The sequence below is a fragment of the Schistocerca serialis genome, chromosome 2 (genome assembly GCF_023864345.2).
Source record: "Schistocerca serialis cubense isolate TAMUIC-IGC-003099 chromosome 2, iqSchSeri2.2, whole genome shotgun sequence".
NCBI classification, from domain to species: Eukaryota; Metazoa; Arthropoda; class Insecta; order Orthoptera; family Acrididae; genus Schistocerca; species Schistocerca serialis.
Genome location: NC_064639.1, coordinates 1,104,689,468 through 1,104,709,739, shown reverse-complemented (window position 1 = coordinate 1,104,709,739; position 20,272 = coordinate 1,104,689,468).

Sequence of the window (20,272 nt, the reverse complement as noted above, 5' to 3'; positions counted from 1 at the left end):
GGTATTTTTCTTCTTCTGTTGTCTGTGTAACAATTGTTTGTATTCAGTTCTCTTGGCACGCCATCACTCAGACTATATGGCAAGAGTTGATGCGGTTTCCTTTCGGATACTTATTCCATAGTATTCACGCCGAGTAAAAAATATTTACTAACGCCCTTTAGTTTATGAACCCGTGCGGTGCAAGTTTGTGTTGTTTATTGCAACGAAAGGACTGTGTAAACTTCGTATTTTTACTTAAATTTCCTTCAATACGTTTATAATTCTACCGTTGCATCGCTTTTAACTACCGTATTGGCCAAACGTAAGTGTGGTAGTCGAATCGACGACGTTATAGGTACGGAAGAGCTTTATAAATTGGTATAGTACTCTTGTACTTCGAGCGTGGCTCGCCATCATCAATTGTGGGTGACCGTACACCGTCGCTGTATAGCCCAAGAACCCAGCATAATAGTGTTATATCTCAATCATATAGTAGCAGTGAGACACATTAGCGAATAATTTAACAAAATATGAAGTGAGGCTGGATCTGTTGCTTGAGATAGTGAAGAGTAGTAACATTGTTCAAAACAGATTAATTTTAGTTTTGATACTAATCTGTTTTATTTTCAGGGATGCACAATGTATGCGAGTGGTTGTCCACATACAAATAATTCATCGAATAACTGTTCGGTATCTACCAGGAGTGGAAAATTTGGAATTACTTTGTGCAGACATAGCCTTTACACCCAGCAGCATTCCCTAAATAATAAAGTACGGCAGTGCAATAAACTCTCGAAAACACAGTCTCACAATGTTCGCTAGAATGAGCTTTATCATTTCCCAGCGAATCTCACTTGTATATCCATCACTGCTATTCCATCTATACTTTTGAAGTTCATAATAGCACAAATTCGGTGTATCGGATGTCTCTACAAGTTCACAACTGCAAAGACACACAACAGAATCTAAGTTGCTCAGGAGAGACGTCGTAAATAATTAAACCGCCCCTAAAAATTAAAATCACAGTCCCTAGATTTACAAGCTACTACACGCGCCCAAGGTTATTCTGAGTCCCACTACGCAAAAATAACATTCGCGGCATTCACTACGACCATACTCTTACCCGGTCCAGACAATATCAAGAGGAAAATACCTCACCAAAACCCTTGACGCAAGAGAACAGATGAAAGACCACGAGTTCCGTCCTGCACGCTTATTTAAAGATTCTGTCACATGACCACTCCTCGATTCATTGCAAATACTTTCATATTGGGCACAATTCATAATTTTCGCAATAATTTCACATAATTACTTGTAATAAAACACACATAAGATCTCTGCGGTCGTTGGCGACCTCTTAACCACATCATTTAGGCGTTATGTCAAGTCGAACATATAAATGGTCACTCGATTCAGAATGTTCCCATTACCTCTTTTACACATCACAAATGTAATCAAAAACGGAATATTAAAAAAGCGAACTCATGCTGATAAGATCATTTGTCTCTCTGTGGAGGATCTCATAGTTATGGCCCTATTTACGTAAATAAACTAAATTTTTATAACACTTCTGTACGTCTGTTTATTTAGAAAAGTAATCTGTTCGTTATATTGCTGGTATTATGCTTTTTCATTTGGTGTATCATTAGTGCGACTTTCGTGGGGGGTTCAACTGTTAAAATTTAATACTGACAACAGTGATAGTAATATTAATAATTATTTAAGTATTAAAGATTCAACCACGAATTTATGTTCAATTGGCTCGTCCCATTCCCACAATTCCTAATCTGTTATCGGATTCTTTCTAGCAAGCTTGTAAAGCATTTTGCGAATTTTCTTTGAAATTGTACAGGGTGGGGAAAATGAAAGAGGCCCAAACGAGTGGATACGTTTGGACATGAATGTATGAATATAACCATACCCAGTGACATGCATATCACTTCTGCCCCCGCCACGTAATCGGCACCTTTTCAGAGCACAATGCGGGCTGTGTCAGTGTGAGTGGGGCTGTGCAAGGGGGTCGACAGTACCCACAGCAGAGCAGCGGGTGTTCGTTGTGGAGAGTTGCACGACAACAAAGTCGTGGAAACGGTGCGGTCAGTCGTTTGCTGAGGAGTTTAATGGTGTCAAAATGCTAGCAAAGAGTGCCATGCAACGCCTAGTCCGAAAATGGTGTCAGACAGGATCTGTTTTGAACAATTCAAAAACTTTCCGATACGTGCCCGTACACCAGAAAATGTGGCTGCAATTCACCAGAAAACACTTCTGAGTCCGGACCAATCGATTCGATGCCCGTCGCAGGAGACTGACGTATCACGATCATGCGGACGAATACTCCACCTGCATATGCACATGTATCCCTACCGAGTATCTCATGTTCGTGGATCGAAACAAGTGAGTACTTCTCAGCGCCTCCAGTTTCGTGAGTACCTGGTCACTCAGATAACAATGAGTGGCTTGGACATGGATCTGTTCATTATGTCTGATGAAGTATGGTTTCGAAACAAATGGGTACTCCTCACCGCTTCCAGTTTCGTGAGTAGCTGGTCACTCAGATAAACCTCTGACCTGTTAATAGCCACACTAGCCAAAAGGAGTGTGTAGAAAATAAATTTATCCTTAGTCTAAGCGACTTAAGGAGTATATTATAACAGGGAACTTGTTAATAGCTTGATAGTAAGCAGGAAAGTAGTTGATAAACCGCCATGGAAAAGAAAGTAGTATAGGTAACACATAACCAGTACAAAGAGAAGTAGAAGAAGACTGAACACATCACGGATTGCTTTGGAAGCTCTGTATTCAGTGACACTGCTGCAACTGTAAAGACTACTAAACAACAGCTTTTCGCTATATAATTAAAGACCCATGGCAGAAAAACTTTATTTGAGTTACAGTGTAACGTGAGTATTTAATGACCGTTGATTCTGTACCATAATATTCAATAAGCTAAAATTAACGTGTTTCATTGCAGGTGTTAAGTTTATCGACAGTGTGATTGTTACACTTCTGCAAAAACTAATAGTACAACACGAAAATATCCGCTGAAAGACTTTCATTCCAACAAGGAATCGCCATTGTTAATGATTGCAGACACAAATGTGTGGTATCAACGTTCGATAGCCGGTAGCGTCGATCCGCGGCTTGTATCAAGTTTCTAGCGAGCTCTCGTCCTCTGTTGGTGGGGACATCAAGTAGGAAGGTAGTATAGCCTTCAGCTGATAGGAAACAGCCTCTAACAAGGCACTTAGAAACGTATGGTCTAAGTGAGGCCTCAATAGCTTTGTAATTATATGAATGCATCCAAGAAGAATCCTGTACAACCAGTTATGTACAATATATATATATATATATATATATATATATATATATATATATATATATATATATATATATATATATATATTAGTCGTTGCAGGTCCAGACCATGCAGCCAGCACCTTATCGACTGACAAACCTGCTGCGATTTATGTGTTTCTATTTAGAATTGGCCACCTTTCAACATTGCCGACGACTCGTTCATCGTCATCATAACAAAATGTGTTTTGCTCTATCTGCATATCAAGATCCGTCTTGCAGTTCAGTTCCAGTAATAACTCTGGCTCACTTCAGCAGTTCGTTGTAGTTTACCCATTTATGCTCTAAGAGGTCCTCTTTTTTTTCAGTTTTACAATATTTTATTTCACTCCATTCTTTTCAGTTAAAAAACCCTATGACTTACGTACCATCTATAAGAATAAAAAATGTTTCTCACACCACCTTTAACCAGTAGCATGAGGTTATGCGGCGGCTAGATAGAACTGATCAGGAATGGAAGGTCTTCATGAAGGGATAGAATACGGGAATACATCAGGAAAGAAGACTAGTATATAACGTCCGACAATATTGCGGTCTTTAGAGCCGGAGCACGAGGTAGGATTATGAACAGATGAGAAAGGAAATCTGCCGTGCCCTCTTCGAATGGAGCATCCCGACATTTGTCTGGAGTGATTTAGGGAAAATATTGAATACTTAAATATAAATGGCCAGACGGGGTTTGATCCATCGACCTCGAACTGTGATACTAGCGAGCTAAAAAAATAGGTTAATGGGGTCTATATTGCATCGTTGCATAGCTCGTAACGTTAACGACATGGCAATCAGATACTGAATCACCCAAACGAAAACTCTTGTGGAAACGTTTTCTGACACATTTTTCTCAGGTGACTGGTTCAGGCGATGCGGCAGCCGCGAGTGCTATACTGGATCTCAACTCAACTCAGTTGCAGTAAAGCAGTCTTGGCTGCCGCATCACGGTCGCGAAGTGGGGCCCAGGCAGTTCCAGATAAGTTTTATACTCAGACGATAATTAATGGATTTGTAGTTTTAGTTTGACGACGTCCACTACGGAAAGACGGTAGTTCCTGTTATTCTGAAGAAGGTCGCGTTATCCCTACTGAAACACGGGTCAATTCTTGGCAAGTGGTGCAACTGAGGCTGTTAATTATTAAAATTGAAATTAATATTTACACAGTTGCTGATAGGGCCGCGAAATTTTGAAGATCTTTACGATTTCGGTATGTCCTTTGAATGTGACTGTCTGTTCTCACTTGCGGCAGAATTTCCTTGGATGAGTTGTGAATGACGAAGCATTTAACTGTATGTCTAGTAGGGTAGATCTGGTTAGATTGTGGCAAGTTTGCACTGATTCCTTTCTGTGAGATCCCATTGCTTTCGTTCACACTTAATGTGTACACTGCCAGGAGGAGAGGGGAAACTTTGAGAATGAGGGATCGCATGTATTTCTATTATCGCCAGTGGAGATATGTTTGGAACAGAACTTACTTTGCATTCCTATTGCATGCAGCGTGCGCCTTGATTTATAGCAGCACCCATGAATGGTGACGCTGCTAAGTATTACTACATACAGTTATCGTGTCAGAGTGTATCAGCAATCAAAACTATTTGCTTCTGTCAAGATCATTGTCACTGTACGTAACTCAACACCGCAGAAGGAATACGACAGTACAAAGTTATGCTTATCTCAGGCATTAGGTGCACACATTAAAAGTAGACATTGAGGCGTGTGACGTTCGCGCTGGTACCATTGGTAGGTTGGCATTGTGTAATAGGCACAGTGACGTCCCGTTATCTTTTTATGTTTACTGGTGTCACCATGTTGCTGGCAGTGTCTGTCTGTGAGTGGCAACAGCAGCATTTATTGATATCTTGTACTGTGGTACTATCTTTGGGAAGATGTCAAGTGTTCTCCACCTCGTTCTCCACCAGACGCAGGACGTTCGAGTTGTGTGGACATTAACACAGTAGTGAGTTGAAATGGAGCAGCAGTGAGTTCTGGAAGCGCGAGTACATGCTGGGTCTGCTGGCATCACGTGGGCATTGAAGGTTCGAGGGACTGTAGTTGTGAGGGCCACAACCTCGTTCTCCACCAGACACAGGACGTTTCAATTGAGTGAACATTAACCCAGTAGTGGGTTGGGATGGAGCCACAGTGAGGTCTGCAAGTGCGTGGACATGCTGGGACTGCTGGCAGCATGCGGACTGTGCCAGATCTTGGGGCTGTAGTTGTGAGGGCCACAACCTCGTTCTCTACCAGACCCAGGACGTTTGAGTATAGTGAACATTAACCCAGTAGTGGGTTGGAATGGAGCCGCAGTGAGGTTTGCAAGCGCGTGGGCATGCTGGGGCTGCTGGTGGGTTGCGGACTGTGCCGGATCTAGGGGCTGTAGTTGTGAGGGCACAACCTCGTTCACCAGCAGACCCAGGACGTTTGAGTTCAGTAAACAGTAACCCAGAAGTGGGTTGGGATGGAGCAGCAGTGAGGCCTGGAAGCGCGAGGACAGGCATGGACAGCTGGCGGCACGGGGGCATTGCCAGATCGAGGGGCTTTATTTGAGAGTGCCACATCCTCGTTCTCCACCGGACCCAGGACGTTTCAAAATTAGTGAACATTAACCCAGTAGTGGGTTGGGATGGGCCCGCAGTGATGCCTGCCAGCACGTAGACATGCTGGGACTGCTGGTGGCATATGGACTGTGCCGGATCTAGGGGCTGTAGTTGTGGGGGCCACAATTCCGTTCTCCACCAGACCCAGGACGTTTGAGCTCAGTGAACATTAACCCAGTAGTGGGTTGGGATGGAACAGCAGTGAGGCCTGGAAGCGCAAAGACAGGCATGGACTGCTGGCGGCACGTGGGCATTGCGAGATCGAGGGTCTGTAGTTGAGAGGGTCACAACCTCATTCTCCATCGGACCCAGGACGTTTGAATTGAGTGAACCTAACCCAGTAGTGTGGTGGGATGGAGCAGCAGTCAGGCCAGGAAGCGCGAGGACATGCATGGATTGCTTGTGGCACACAGGCATTGCCAGATCGAGGGACTGTAGTTGAGAGGGCCACAACCTCTTTCTCCACCGGACCCAGGATGTTTGAATTGAGTGAACATTAACCCAGTAGTGCATTGGGATGGTGCGGCAGTGAGGTCTGCAAGGGTGTGGACATGCTGGGACTGCTGGCGGCATGCGGACTGTGTCGGATCTAGGTGCTATAGTTGTGAGAGCCACAACCCCGTTCTCCAGCAGACCCAGGACGTCGAGTTGAGAGGACATTAACACAGTAGTGAGTTAAAATGGAGCAGCATTGAGTTTTGGAAGCGCGAGTACATGCTGAGTCTGCTGGCATCATCTGGGCATTGCCGGATTGAGGGACTGTAATTGTGAGGGCCACAACCTCGTTCTCCACCAGACCCAGGACGTTCGTGTTGAGTGGACATTAACACAGTAGTGAGTTGGGATGGAGCCGCAGTGAGGTCTGCAATCGCGTGGACAAGCTGGGACTACTGGCAGCATGCGGACTGTGCCGGAACTAGGGCTGTAGTTGTGAGGGCCACAACCTCGTTCTCCACCTGACGCAGGACGTTTGAGTTCAGTGAACATTAACCTAGTAAAACATCCACTATTTTGAAATCATGCAATTTCTTCGTGCATTGCTGCTTGCAGGATTGCTGAGATGATGAGCAACGAGTGGAGTGTTTGGAGTAGGCGAGGTTAGTTAGCCATCCTCCTCTTCTTATTATTGATCATTGATTTCGTTGAGTTTATTGGTGAAGTTCAACCAGTGGTATTCTTCTGCCTAGTGGCCGCTAGCGCCCCAATTACCTGCCCTGGAGGTTAGCGTATTTTCGCGGATTGTACATTTCCTCGTCTTGTTGCTGCTTTCTGGTAAGGTGTGTAATTCGACACCCTCCGTTATTGTGGTCCAGATATATTGTTTCTTTTGGACTACTTTCATCATAGTGGTTCCTTCTGCTTCTGGATGTTCTAAACACCATATTTTGAAGATGCAGTACGGTTCGCCGCTTCCACCTTGCCTAGGTTTTTCCATCGTCTATTGGTTATCAGACGTTAGGTACATTTAGCAAGATTATTTGCCTGCATTTAAACTGTTACTAGTTTGAGTTGCCATCCAGTTAAGTGAATACAACTCTTGGCTGCCTGTCTCATCGGTTATCGAGTTGATCAACTTTCCCAGGCCAATCCTTGGATCACTGTCTGAGGCCCGCTTCTCTCTTGATTTGGTCAGATTGTGATGATTGTCAATAAGGCCTTCAGCCTTGAATGGAATTTGTCTAAATAATTTTTAATTAGATATTTTCTCTTAATATGATTGTCCGTTGTTTATAATAATTTACTAAGAATTTGCTATCTAAACGTTCAGCCGACAGATTGTTTTAGAAAAATTACTATTTGGGCCTTCAGCCTGCAAATAATTTGAATTTGTGGTCAATAAGGCCTTCAGCTGTGAATGTAATTTGTCTAAAGAATTTTTAATTAGATATTGTCTTAACAGTCAATTTGATAATTATTCCTTATTTTCGACCTTATATTCACTTGGTTCCAAATAAAGTGTACGTGATATTAAAAAAAAAAAAAAAAAAAGCTGAGCAACCAGCAGTAACTGAGTAAGACCCCATCCACACCGAAGTCTGCCTTCCCTAAGCACCATGTCTCAGTGGTAGCAGAACGTGGTTACGATTGTAATATTGCCATTATAGTTACCTTTGGTTCAAACTGTAACTCTGTCATTGTTACACAATATTTGTCTTTGGTATTTGGTTGTTTGAGGTGACCATTTCTGCCCTGGGATCGGCCTGTTGAGGAAGGACCACTTCATTCATGAGCTGGCGATGAGGCGCCAGCCTATTGACGGTAGTGTCCCGGACCTAGCCGCCCGTTTACGTACTACCATTCCTCAGCCGGTTGACGTTACGCCGGATGTTGTGGGTGAGACAGTAGCAGCCATTGAGATTCTGTGTAAGGCTATTAGTGGTACTGAGGACACCATCGGCTCTTTGGAGGGCACTCAACCTAGTGGCAGTCAGTTAGACAGGGTGCAGGCACAGTTAATACTTTTAACCAACCGGGTAGCAGATTTAAGGATATTAAAGTTAGAGAATCGTTATAAGGAATCAACCGCTGAATTGTGCTCCTTCAATAATGAATTGCAGTTTAAGATTTCATGTTTAGAGCTCAATGGGAAGAGTACTGGGGAACAGGATTATTTATCTTGCGGGTGGTACGCTAGCGGGCCCGGGAATAACACTCTTATGTACTCCGGGAGGTTATCCGGGGTGTTTGCTAAATCCTCTGGTCAATCTGTTTCGAGACGTCACAGAATTAGCTATAGACCGACTCGAGCAAATTGAAAAGGTGCTATGGTTTCTGGTTCGCTTTGAGCAACACGCTGAGGCGTTTGGTGTTTCGCATAAGGTAATTTTGTCTCTGTTACATCCGTTCACCAGAGGCGAATTGAGGGGTCTGGTATCCAGGGCCATGGGAGGAGGGTTGTCCTTGCAGCATTTGAGGGAACTTGTGATTAGCGAAAGAGTGACCACAGGAGCTCGTAAACAACTCGAGGGTTGCTATGTTTGGCAGATGCAGCAAGAGAGGGAGGACTTACATCAATATGTGGAAAGAGTAAAGACGACCTGTTCGGCCTTATTAGTCGACTTGCCAGAACGCGAGTTAGTTTCAATTGTCCTGAGGGGAGTGCGAGCGGCGGTAAGTTATATTTTGTTTTTCGTGGTCGTCCCTCCACTGGGAAGAACTTGGTGCCGCCGTTGTAGCCACAACTAGAGTTAATAAATCTAGCCTGGCTGGGCAGCGACACCAGGATAGAGCCTTTAAACCCTGGTGTGCCAGTGCCGCTGCTCCAAGATCACCCCCACTGCCCTATATTTGTTCTAGAGTGATGGCGAACCTATTTATGACCTTTTGGATTCTGATAGGTCCTTTTCATTGATGAGCTTGGAATGGTTTCTTGAATTTGGTCATCTTGCGATACGTAGGTCTGTCCCTTCTTCAGTGCAGAGATGCCGGGTTCCCAACAGGCAGGTGTTGCCTGTGCATGGTTGGGTCCGAAGGAGTATCTCGGTAAGAGATTTCTCCTGGCCCTTGTCTTTGGCCTTGGTTGAGAAGCTGCCGGCTGATTTGATTTTGGGATGTGATTTTATCAGTAAAACTCGTCTTGTCTTTGATTATTCTTGGTACGCCTTCTTCTTTAAGTTCGCTTTTGCTCAGAAGTTTGGGTTCTGTGAATGTGGTAAGCGTAAGGTGCGTCGAAATGCTGGCATGCTGGCTGCTAAGGTTAGTGAGTTTCATCTTACCCACCTGTCTTCACAGCAGGCCTTGAACTAGGGGCTCCTCTGTGACACACTGGGAATTGCAAATGTTCTTGACTGCCATATTCCTCTATCTGACCATATTCCCATCAGGCAGTCCCCATATCGTCTCTCATGTTCTAAGATGAGGACACTAAGGGAAATGCTCGAGCAAGGAGTTGTCAGGCCTTCTACATGTGCTTATGCTTCCCTCATATTCCTTGTTGGTATGGATGAGGGGCGGAATTTTCGGGCTGTTGTTGACTACTGGCGCCTGAAGACCATGGTTGTCCTCTAATCAGTTCCTTTACCTGATCTTCATAACTCTTTTACTTGGTTTGCCTGCACCAATTAGTTCACTGTGCTCGATCTGAATGAAGCCTATTATCAGATTCCCTTAGCCGATGAATGTAAACATGTTACAGCACTTCTTACGGATTGGAATCTGTTTGAGCTTAACAGAATTCCTTTTAGTTTTACTATTGGCACAGCCGTTCTTACTCGTTTGCTGGATAATATTTTTGGAGACTTGAAAATAGTCTCTGTTATATTTACTTGGACGACTTGGTGATGTATAGCCGTTCGCTTCAGGAGCATCTGGAACATATCCAGCAAGTTTTTGCTAGGTTGCAGGGGGCCGGTTTGACTGTTAAACCCAGTAAGTTGACATTAGCCAGGCAGCAAATATCTTTCTTAGGTCACCTAGTGTCAGGCGAGAGCATTCGCATCGACCAGGAGCGGACTAAGGCACTGCGAGCTCTCCCGCCACCTGCTGATAAACGTGGGACTGCCAGGTTTATAGGCATGGCGAATTATTATAGGCGTTTTGTCCCTAATTTTGCTCAGTTGGTGGCTCCTTTAAATGAATTGCGTCGAAGAGGGGTGCGTTTTGAGTGGGTACCTGACGAGGAGGCCGCGTTTGAGCACATTAAAGTAGCTATAGCCAACCCACAGTTTCTCGGAGTGCCTGATTTTAATTATAATTTTATTGTGGATACTGACGCATCTAATGCAGGAATTTCGGCCGTCCTGCTACAGGAGTTCGAGGGTCAAAGGTAGCCATTAGCCTACGCATCTCGTCGGTTAACCAGTGCCGAACTTCAATATTCCGTTTACGAATGTGAGGCATTGGCCGCCTTGTTCGCGCTGAAGAAGTATCGCGTATATCTCGAGTATAGAGTATTTCAGCTAGAAACCGACAATCAATCATTAAGCTCGGTGTTATCCAGGCCGCGTAAAACTGGCCCTATCATCCAGGTGAGCAGTACGCATTTCAGCGTTCCAATTCGGGGTTAAACACATTAAGAGGACTGACAATTTGCTCGTGGACGTCCTCAGCCATATGTTCACCGAAAATCCATCCAGTGAGCGCACGCAAGAAACGGAGGAAGGCAATTTTAGTTGTGTCGTGTCAGGCGGTATTCCTCATTTGTTTAGTGACGCTGCCGACCATCAGGATCAGGACGCCACTTGGGGACAGGTTAAGGAACGGCGGGGAAACTTTTAGATGGATATGTCATCAGGAAAGACATTTTGTGCAAAAGAGTGGGACGTGCCAAGGAGTTGAAGAGCTCTCAACCAGCCACCCTGGTACGCCCCATTTTAAATTACTTTCAAAACCCATTGATTGGCAGGCATTTAGGAACCTATAAGACTTTTCAGAAAATTAAAGAGGATTTGACTTGGCCGTTATGGACAGAGACGTTAGAGGAATGAGTTCTCGGTGTCGGTTGTGTCGTGTGGCCAAGCCTAAGAACGCTCTTCAACAGGGCTTCTTGAGTTCTGAGGGCGAATACTGCCCCATGGACAAACTACACTCCTGGAAATGGAAAAAAGAACACATTGACACCGGTGTGTCAGACCCACCATACTTGCTCCGGACACTGCGAGAGGGATGTACAAGCAATGATCACACGCACGGCACAGCGGACACACCAGGAACCGCGGTGTTGGCCGTCGAATGGCGCTAGTTGCGCAGCATTTGTGCACCGCCGCCGTCAGTGTCAGCCAGTTTGCCGTGGCATACGGAGTTCCATCGCAGTCTTTAACACTGGTAGCATGCCGCGACAGCGTGGACGTGAACCGTATGTGCAGCTGACGGACTTTGAGCGAGGGCGTATAGTGGGCATGCGGGAGGCCGGGTGGACGTACCGCCGAATTGCTCAACACGTGGGGCGTGAGGTCTCCACAGTACATCGATGTTGTCGCCAGTGGTCGGCGGAAGGTGCACGTGCCCGTCGACCTGGGACCGGACCGCAGCGACGCACGGATGCACGTCAAGACCGTAGGATCCTACGCAGTGCCGTAGGGGACCGCACCGCCACTTCCCAGCAAATTAGGGACACTGTTGCTCCTGGGGTATCGGCGAGGACCATTCGCAACCGTCTCCATGAAGCTGGGCTACGGTCCCGCACACCGTTCGACCGTCTTCGGCTCACGCCCCAACATCGTGCAGCCCGTCTCCAGTGGTGTCGCGACAGGCGTGAATGGAGGGACGAATGGAGACGTGTCGTCTTCAGCGATGAAAGTCGCTTCTGCCTTGGTGCCAATGATGGTCGTATGCGTGTTTGGCGCCGTGCAGGTGAGCGCCACAATCAGGACTGCATACGACCGAGGCACATAGGGCCAACACCCGGCATCATGGTGTGGGAAGCGATCTCCTACACTGGCCGTACACCACTGGTGATCGTCGAGGGGACACTGAATAGTGCACGGTACATCCAAACCGTCATCGAACCCATCGTTCTGCCATTCCTAGACCGGCAAGGGAACTTGCTGTTCCAACAGGACAATGCACGTCCGCATGTATCCCGTGCCACCCAACGTGCTCTAGAAGGTGTAAGTCAACTACCCTGGCCAGCAAGATCTCCGGATCTGTTCCCCATTGAGCATGTTTGGGACTGGATGAAGCGTCGTCTCACGCGGTCTGCACGTCCAGCACGAACGCTGGTCCAACTGAGGCGCCAGGTGGAAATGGCATGGCAAGCCGTTCCACAGGACTACATCCAGCATCTCTACGATCGTCTCCATGGGAGAATAGCAGCCTGCATTGCTGCGAAAGGTGGATATACACTGTACTAGTGCCGACATTGTGCATGCTCTGTTGCCTGTGTCTATGTGCCTGTGGTTCTGTCAGTGTGATCATGTGATGTATCTGACCCCAGGAATGTGTCAATAAAGTTTCCCCTTCCTGGGACAATGAATTCACGGTGTTCTTATTTCAATTTCCAGGAGTGTATATATCTATTATGTGTGGCCCTTACCTCACACCAAAAGAGGCCATCGGTACGTATTGGTTATTATTGACGCTTTTTCTAGTTTTACTTGGCTTCTTCCGAGTCGTAACGTGACTGCTGCTACTACCATTGCGCATTTAACTAACGTATTTAGTGTTTTTGGGCCCCCTAATCAAACCGTTAATGATAATGCGCTAGCCTTTATTTCGGCTCCCTTTCAAGGCTTTCTGTTTTTAAGGCGGTGTGAAGCACGTGACTATCACTCCGTATTACCTGCAGGGCTCTTTCGCGAAGAGGGAAATCGTAATCTCAAATCCGCACTGATTATCTTCCATCGGAAGACGCCCAGTAAGTGGGATTCTAGTCTCCCTTGGTTTAGCTTTGCCTCTAATACCGCCAACCATGAGGTTTTTAAGGCTACAACGGTTTCCTTGATCTTTGCTTATCCTGTTAATTCCCCCCCCTCCCCTTTGGAACTTACAGGGAATTCAGGATCTAATTCCTGCAGATATTACCCCTCAGATCGTCAAGGAAAACTGTAATCGTGCCAGGCGCAATATACTCATGACTTACAACAAACAATCTGACCGCTACAACCGTAATCGACGAGTCTTTAGGGTTAACCCAGGAGACCAGATGTATGACGGTAATTTTCACGGGAAGGAGGTGCGTGTTGGAAACCTTGGTAAGTTCACTCCACATTTTCTGGGTCCGTGTTCTATTATGCAAAAAATGGTTCAAATGGCTCTGAGCACTATGCGACTTAACTTCTGAGGTCATCAGTCGCCTAGAACTTAGAACTAATTAAACCTAACTAACCTAAGGACATCACACACATCCATGCCCGAGGCAGGATTCGAACCTGCGACCGTAGCTGTCCCGCGGTTCCGGACTGAGCGCCTAGAACCGCTAGACCTCTATTATGCATATTTTAGGCTCAGTTAATCTTCGGGTTAAGGACAACCGCACCGGTAAGCAATACCGGGTCCATCTGAATCAAATTATGTTTGGTTAGGCTACTTGTTGGGTTACCCCCCGATTGGTGTTTGAGGGGACGAGGTTGAGCAGTGTGCGGTTCCCGTTGGTGCCATTGGTAGGTTGGTATCGTGTAACAGGGGTAGTGGTGTCTCGTTTTCTTTTTGTGTTTATTGGCACCATTACGTTGCTAGTGTTGTCTGTACACGAGTGGCAGCGGCAGCGTTTATCGATATCTAGTACCATGGTAATATCTTTGGAAGGACGTAAAGTGTTTTCCGGGTCGCGTGTGTCGGCAGTTTGGCTGGGATGGAGCAGCAATGACGTCCGGCAGCGCGAGGACATGCCAGGGCCTCTGCCAGCATGCTGGCATTGCCGGGTCGAGGGGCTGTAGCTGCGACGGCCACTACCTCGTTGTCCACCGGTCCCAGGACGTTTGAATTGAATGATCAGTAACCCAGAAGTGAAACCTCCACTGCTTCGAGATCACGCCGTTCTCCATTTCTTATTATTAATAATTGAATTCCTTGTGTTTGTTGGTGAAGTTTAACCAGTCGTATTTTTCTGCCTAGTGGCCGCTAGCGCACCAGTTACCTGCCCTGGGGGTTAGCGTATTCTTGCAGAGTGTACCTTTCCTCGCCTTGCCACTGCTATCCGGTAAGGGGTGTAGTTCGACAGCCTCGTTGATTGTGGTCCAGATATGTTGTTTCGTTTGGACTACTTTGGTCATTGTGGTTCCTTCTGCTTCTGGATGGTCTAAACACCTGATAATGAAGACGCAGTGCTGTCCGCCGGTTCTGCCTTGCCTGCGTTATTCCATCATTGTATTGGTTATCAGAGGTTAGGTAGATTTTGCAAGAGTGTTTGTCTGCGTTTAAACAGTCACTAGCTTGAGTTGACACCTGGTTAAGTGAATACAACTCTTGGCTGCCTGTCTTATCGGTTACAGAGTTGAGCGACTTACCCAAGCTGATCCTTGGAGCACTGTCTGACGCCAACTTCTCTCGTGATTTGGTCAGATTGTGATGATTGTCAATAAAGCCTTCAGCCGTGAATTTAGTTTGTCTTACGAAATTTTAATTAGATATTTTCTCTTAATATGATTGTCCCTTTTTTATAATATTTTAGTAAGTACTTGCTATATAGGCCTTCAGCCATCAAATTGGTTTTGAGTAATTACTATTGGGGTCTTCAGCCGACAAATAATTTTGAATTTCTGGTCAATAAGGCCTTCAGTCGTTACTGCAATTTGTCTAAAGAATTTTTAATCAGATATTATCTCAACAGTCAAATTTGATAGTTGTTCCTTATTGACAACCTTATGTGCAATTGGTTCCAAATACAGTGTACGTCATTAAAAAGGAAAAAAAAACAAAAGCTAAGCAACCAACGGTAACTGAGTAAGACCCCATCCACGACGAAATCTGCCTTTCCGTTAAGTACCACGTCTCAGACCTATTAATGAGTTACCTTTTTTGTAAATTTCTGACACCTCCACTACCCAGAAACCGGACATCTCTGGCGAAGAGAGTGGTTTTTCCTCCACGCTGACGATGAGTTTCGTTTTCTCTGCTCACTAGCCACGAGTCTCTGCCCATTTCTGACGATCCCAGTGATCTGTGTCAGTATTTTTTTCTTAATTTTGTGTGGAAGCTTTATTTATTTCAAGTGTCTTTAAATTGTGAACGCAATAAGAACTTGTGGAGAGCCATCATTCACTGCATTTCCTCAACTTCAGAGCCAACAAATCACTTCTTCGCGACCAGCTATTGGCGGACTGATTGCAGCCCAAAAAAACAGCGACGACTGAAACTCAAAATGTCAGAGGCTATATGTCGCCCTCAATACTGCATGAAACTAGGACATCATTTTGCAGCATACAACGTCACAGGTGAATCACGGCGCTTTTTTAATTTTGTAATGGGTAAGAGTGCATAATTTCCGATTGTGTCGCAAGTTGTTCCCTCGGTTAGAGCCCCAAACTCTACGCTATGAAGACACTGACAGGAGATTCACTTTTTCATGGGTTGGATTCATGTACCTGCTGCTGGTTTCATATTTTTTCGTTTGCGTCATCATAATAATCTTAAAAGGAATGGATCACTGAACTTAACGAAATAACTTTGGAAATGCAGATTCAGCTGGTCTTGTGCAGCGTCATTTCAAGACGAAATACTTCATGATGTCGTTATTACAAACCCAGCTGGTAACAGAGCATGGCCTGAGGTTCTTAGCCATCGAAACCTTCGTCTCAACGATGAGCTGAAAGTTACACAAATTCTGAAAGTGCTAGACTTTGCTGAATCTCATTTTCATGTGCCTGTTGTAGCAACGCTCGCAGCGAGCACAGTCCAATATCTCGGGACAGCCGTCTCAACAGGCAACGGCATTAACACGGCGCAGGGTCCTCAGCTGCTTCCTCTCTAGTTAACGAAGTCTGGTGTGATATCTTACGTAGTGCATGAACGCAGAAACTCGCTGCCCTCAGTGCACTCTTCCGAATTCACATTGATGACTGCAAGTTCACTGAAGTCCTCTGGCGGCGAGCATACTTGGCGAATGAAAAATGCCACTGTGCTCAAGGAATAGGAATGAAGGAAGCTTTCCACATTAGGAGGCTGAAACTGGCTCTCGAGCTCTCCGAGCCAAGCATAACACGCCGCTGTGAATGCTTTTAAGAACCTGATGATGGTCTGTCTCCTGAAACTTGTTGTTCCATCAACCATTTTTTTAGCAGCTTGATGCGGTAATCATGACGTTTTTCCAATAATTATGAGCTGTGGGCACCATCTCCATAAGACATCATGCCGTACGACTTTACTGTGGACCCGTGATTCCGTCAGAGATGGTGAGTTCACTATTCTTATTTCTTTGAGTGCCACATTCCTACTGGACGTTTTACGATCATGTTGCAATCGGTAAGAGTAATATCTGTGGGGATGATGTGCATCACATTTGTAGCGTCCCTCAGTTCCACATGACTCGTATGTGGTGTTAAACATTTAGCATCTCAGGTTATTCAGTTATTAATGTCTTGATCGTTTACAGAATCCCAACGGTAGATAGTCACAAAGTTTCATCGTATACAACCGGCAGTGGTGAATGCTGCGTTGGCAGAAGCCCAAAGGCACGCTGTATATTCGATCGATTGCTTAGAGAAACAGAGCCACGCAGCCCTTCCGAAATTAAAAAGCGTAGGCAGTCTAACACGAAATGACGCAGAAGACTGGCAATACACAGGGTGTTAAATATGGAGTAGATTTCCTCATACTGTAGAGGAAAAGAACAACCTGTAAGGATCTGCACTGTAGATAGTATGTCATGCCAAAACAGTATAGTTCTCTAAGATTTCGTTGGCAGAGGTGTGTGAAACCTATCTAGCTGTTGGGAAGAACAAGTGTGGCTTTGTCCTGGTACAACCACAATGGAGCTGGAAATGTAGATTATAGGTGTATGCGATTACAAATCCTTCCTGAGTGATATATTTCTGAACGTAGTTCTTTAATTTGATTTACTTTTATTCTTCTCTTACTGCTTTTATCCGTTTCCTTAAGTGATCGTAAATGTGATACTTTGGTTTTGTCACTATTGGTGTCATTTGAGGGGTTTAAAAATTGTTTGTGTAAGGGTAATGTGAGGCAGAACATGGGTACCAGCCAGGTATTCATCAAGCTGGGTGTGAAAATCCACCTAAAACTGTATTCAGTCTGCAGACAAACCCGATCTCGTCGTTACCCCGCAAGCCGGATTCGATTTTGGGCTGAGTGACCTCCAGTGTTCCAGAAACGAGACCGTTGGAGCCCTCAGTTATCTCGGTAGGTTTTAAATTTGGTTTTACTGCATCGTCAAATAAGTATCTTCACTGCAGTTTGCAAAACTATCGAAATTCCCTACTTCTACAGATACACATGGGAATATTATTGACTACGTCTTCATCCGAGTGTAGATGTTACACGAGGAAGAGAATCGGCGCCAGGCCAACGACGCAGGTAGTGTAGTGGGCAGTAGGCTCTGCGCAGGGGCAGGCAGACCGCCCGCGCCACAGGATTAGGCCTCTATTCAGCGTAGGCCGCGGGCGACGGCGGCCGCTGCTCCCCTTTGTGTTCCTCATCTCGGCACCAAAGGAGGAGTCGAGGGGCTTACCTGACCACGTCACGGCGGCCAGCCGTACAGGCTCTCTGTCAGAAAATTCGGCAATACACCTGTCACAGGCGCTGTAGCTGAGATGGCTGTATCATACACTGGAGTGACGAAAATCATGGGATAGCGAAATGCACGTAGACCGATGGCGGTAGTATCGCGTACACAAGGTATAAGACGACAGTACTTTGGCGGGTCTGTCATTTGTACTTAGCTGATTCATGTGAAAAGGTTTCCGACCTGGTTATGACTGCACGACTGGAATTAACAGACACTGAACGCGTAATGGTAATTGGAGCTAGACACATGGGACGTTACATTTTGGAAATCGGTAGTAGATTCAATATTCCGAGATCCACAGGGACAAGAGTTTGCCAAAAATGCCAAATTTGCCGGCCTCGGTGGCCGATCGGTTCTAGGCGCTTCAGTCCGGAACCGCGCGACTGCTACGGTCGCAGGTTCGAATCCTGCCTCGGGCATGGATGTGAGTGATGTCCGTAGGTTAGTTAGGTTTAAGGAGTTCTAGGGGACACGACCTCAGATGTTAAGTCCCTTAGTGCTCAGAGCCATTTGAACCAATGCCAAATTTCAGGGCCGGCCAGGGTGGCCGAGAGGTTCTAGACGCTTCCGGCTGGAACCGCGCGACCACTACGGTCGCAGGTTCGAATCCTGCCTCGGGCATGGATGAGTGTGATGTCCTTAGGTTAGTTAGGTTTAAGTAGTTCTAAGTTCTAGGGGACTGAGACCTCAGCTGTTAAGTCCCATAGTGCTCAGAGCCATTGGACCATTCTGAACCAAATTTCAGGCATTATCTTTCACCACGGACAATGCAGTGGCCGGCGACCTTCACTTAACGTCCAAGAGCAGCGGATGTGAGACGTACGATGAACGTATCCTCTAGGACAGTGCTGTGAAATTTGGTGTTAATGGGCTTTTGCAGCAGACTGACGACCGACGCGAGTGCCTTTGCTAACATAATATCGCTTGCAGTGCCACTCCTGAGCGCTTGACCATATAGGTTGGACCCTACAATACTGTAAAGCTGTGGTCTGGTCAAATGAGTCCTGATTGATAGCAAAAAATGTTCAAATGTGTGTGAAATCTTATGGGACTTAACTGCTAAAGTCATCAGTCCCTAAGCTTACACACTACTTAACCTAAATTATCCTAAGTACAAACACACACACACCCATGACCGAGGGAGGACTCGAACCTCCGCCGGGACCAGCCGCACAGTCCATGACTGCAGCGCCTGATTGATAGCCAGAGATATATTTATACGGACATCTGTTCTATCCTTGTTGCTAAAAAGACTCCCTAAATGAATCCACTTACAGCCGAAGGCACACCACTTCATGTTTTCTTAATTATGCCCAGGTTTTCCTACTCTTTTCATTTTGTAATAATTCCATAACATACTGATTAACAATTTTTAGAACTACTTATCAATATACATCGTCTGCATAAGCAAGACCACTAATGTTCAACCACACTTGGTGGATTCCTCGAAAAATAGTTTCAGTAAATTCTTTATCGATCATCTGTAAGCCGAGGACAAATAACATAGGTGAAACAGTCCCCTTCTCTCAATCCAACATTCAGCTAAAAATTTGCGGTTTCTGCTACAGGTATTTTGATACAACTAACGTTTCATCTATGTAAATTTCTACCCATCTGATTAACTATGAAGTTATTTCAAGTTCACACATTATATTTAGGAGTATGTGCTGGTCTATACTGTCCTACCCTTTTGGAGATTAGAAATTATATGTGAACATCTACATTGGATTCCTACGCCTTCTTAGTTATTTGGCTTTGAGTGAGTAAATGACCTAACGCGGGTCTGTTGCTAAGGAAAGCGCATTGGTAGTCTCCAATTAGTCCCTCAGTTACTGCGATCAGCGTTTAGTAAGCAAACCACTGAAAATAACAAAAAGTGCAAAAATTATCGTACCGTCGTACCAACTGCCCGGAGCACATAAAAACAAAATGCAGGAAAAGTAGAGGACAGGCTGAAATCACTGCAAGAACCTTAGGAAAGTGCAGATTATCTGCAAAAGAAGTCACTTAAAAATTACGTGTAAGTCCAATAGTGAGGGAACCGTTACAGTGTTAGATTATTAGAAGAGAGGCAGAAGACCCAATGGAGAGTGACATCAGGTCGATAAATCAGAGAAATTTTTAATCATATGGGGCTTTACCGACACTCCTTCTCCCTGTGCTCCTTTCAAGGAATGGGAGATTTCATAGACGTACTTGAAGTAGCCTCCACCACGTAATGTAGGTGTG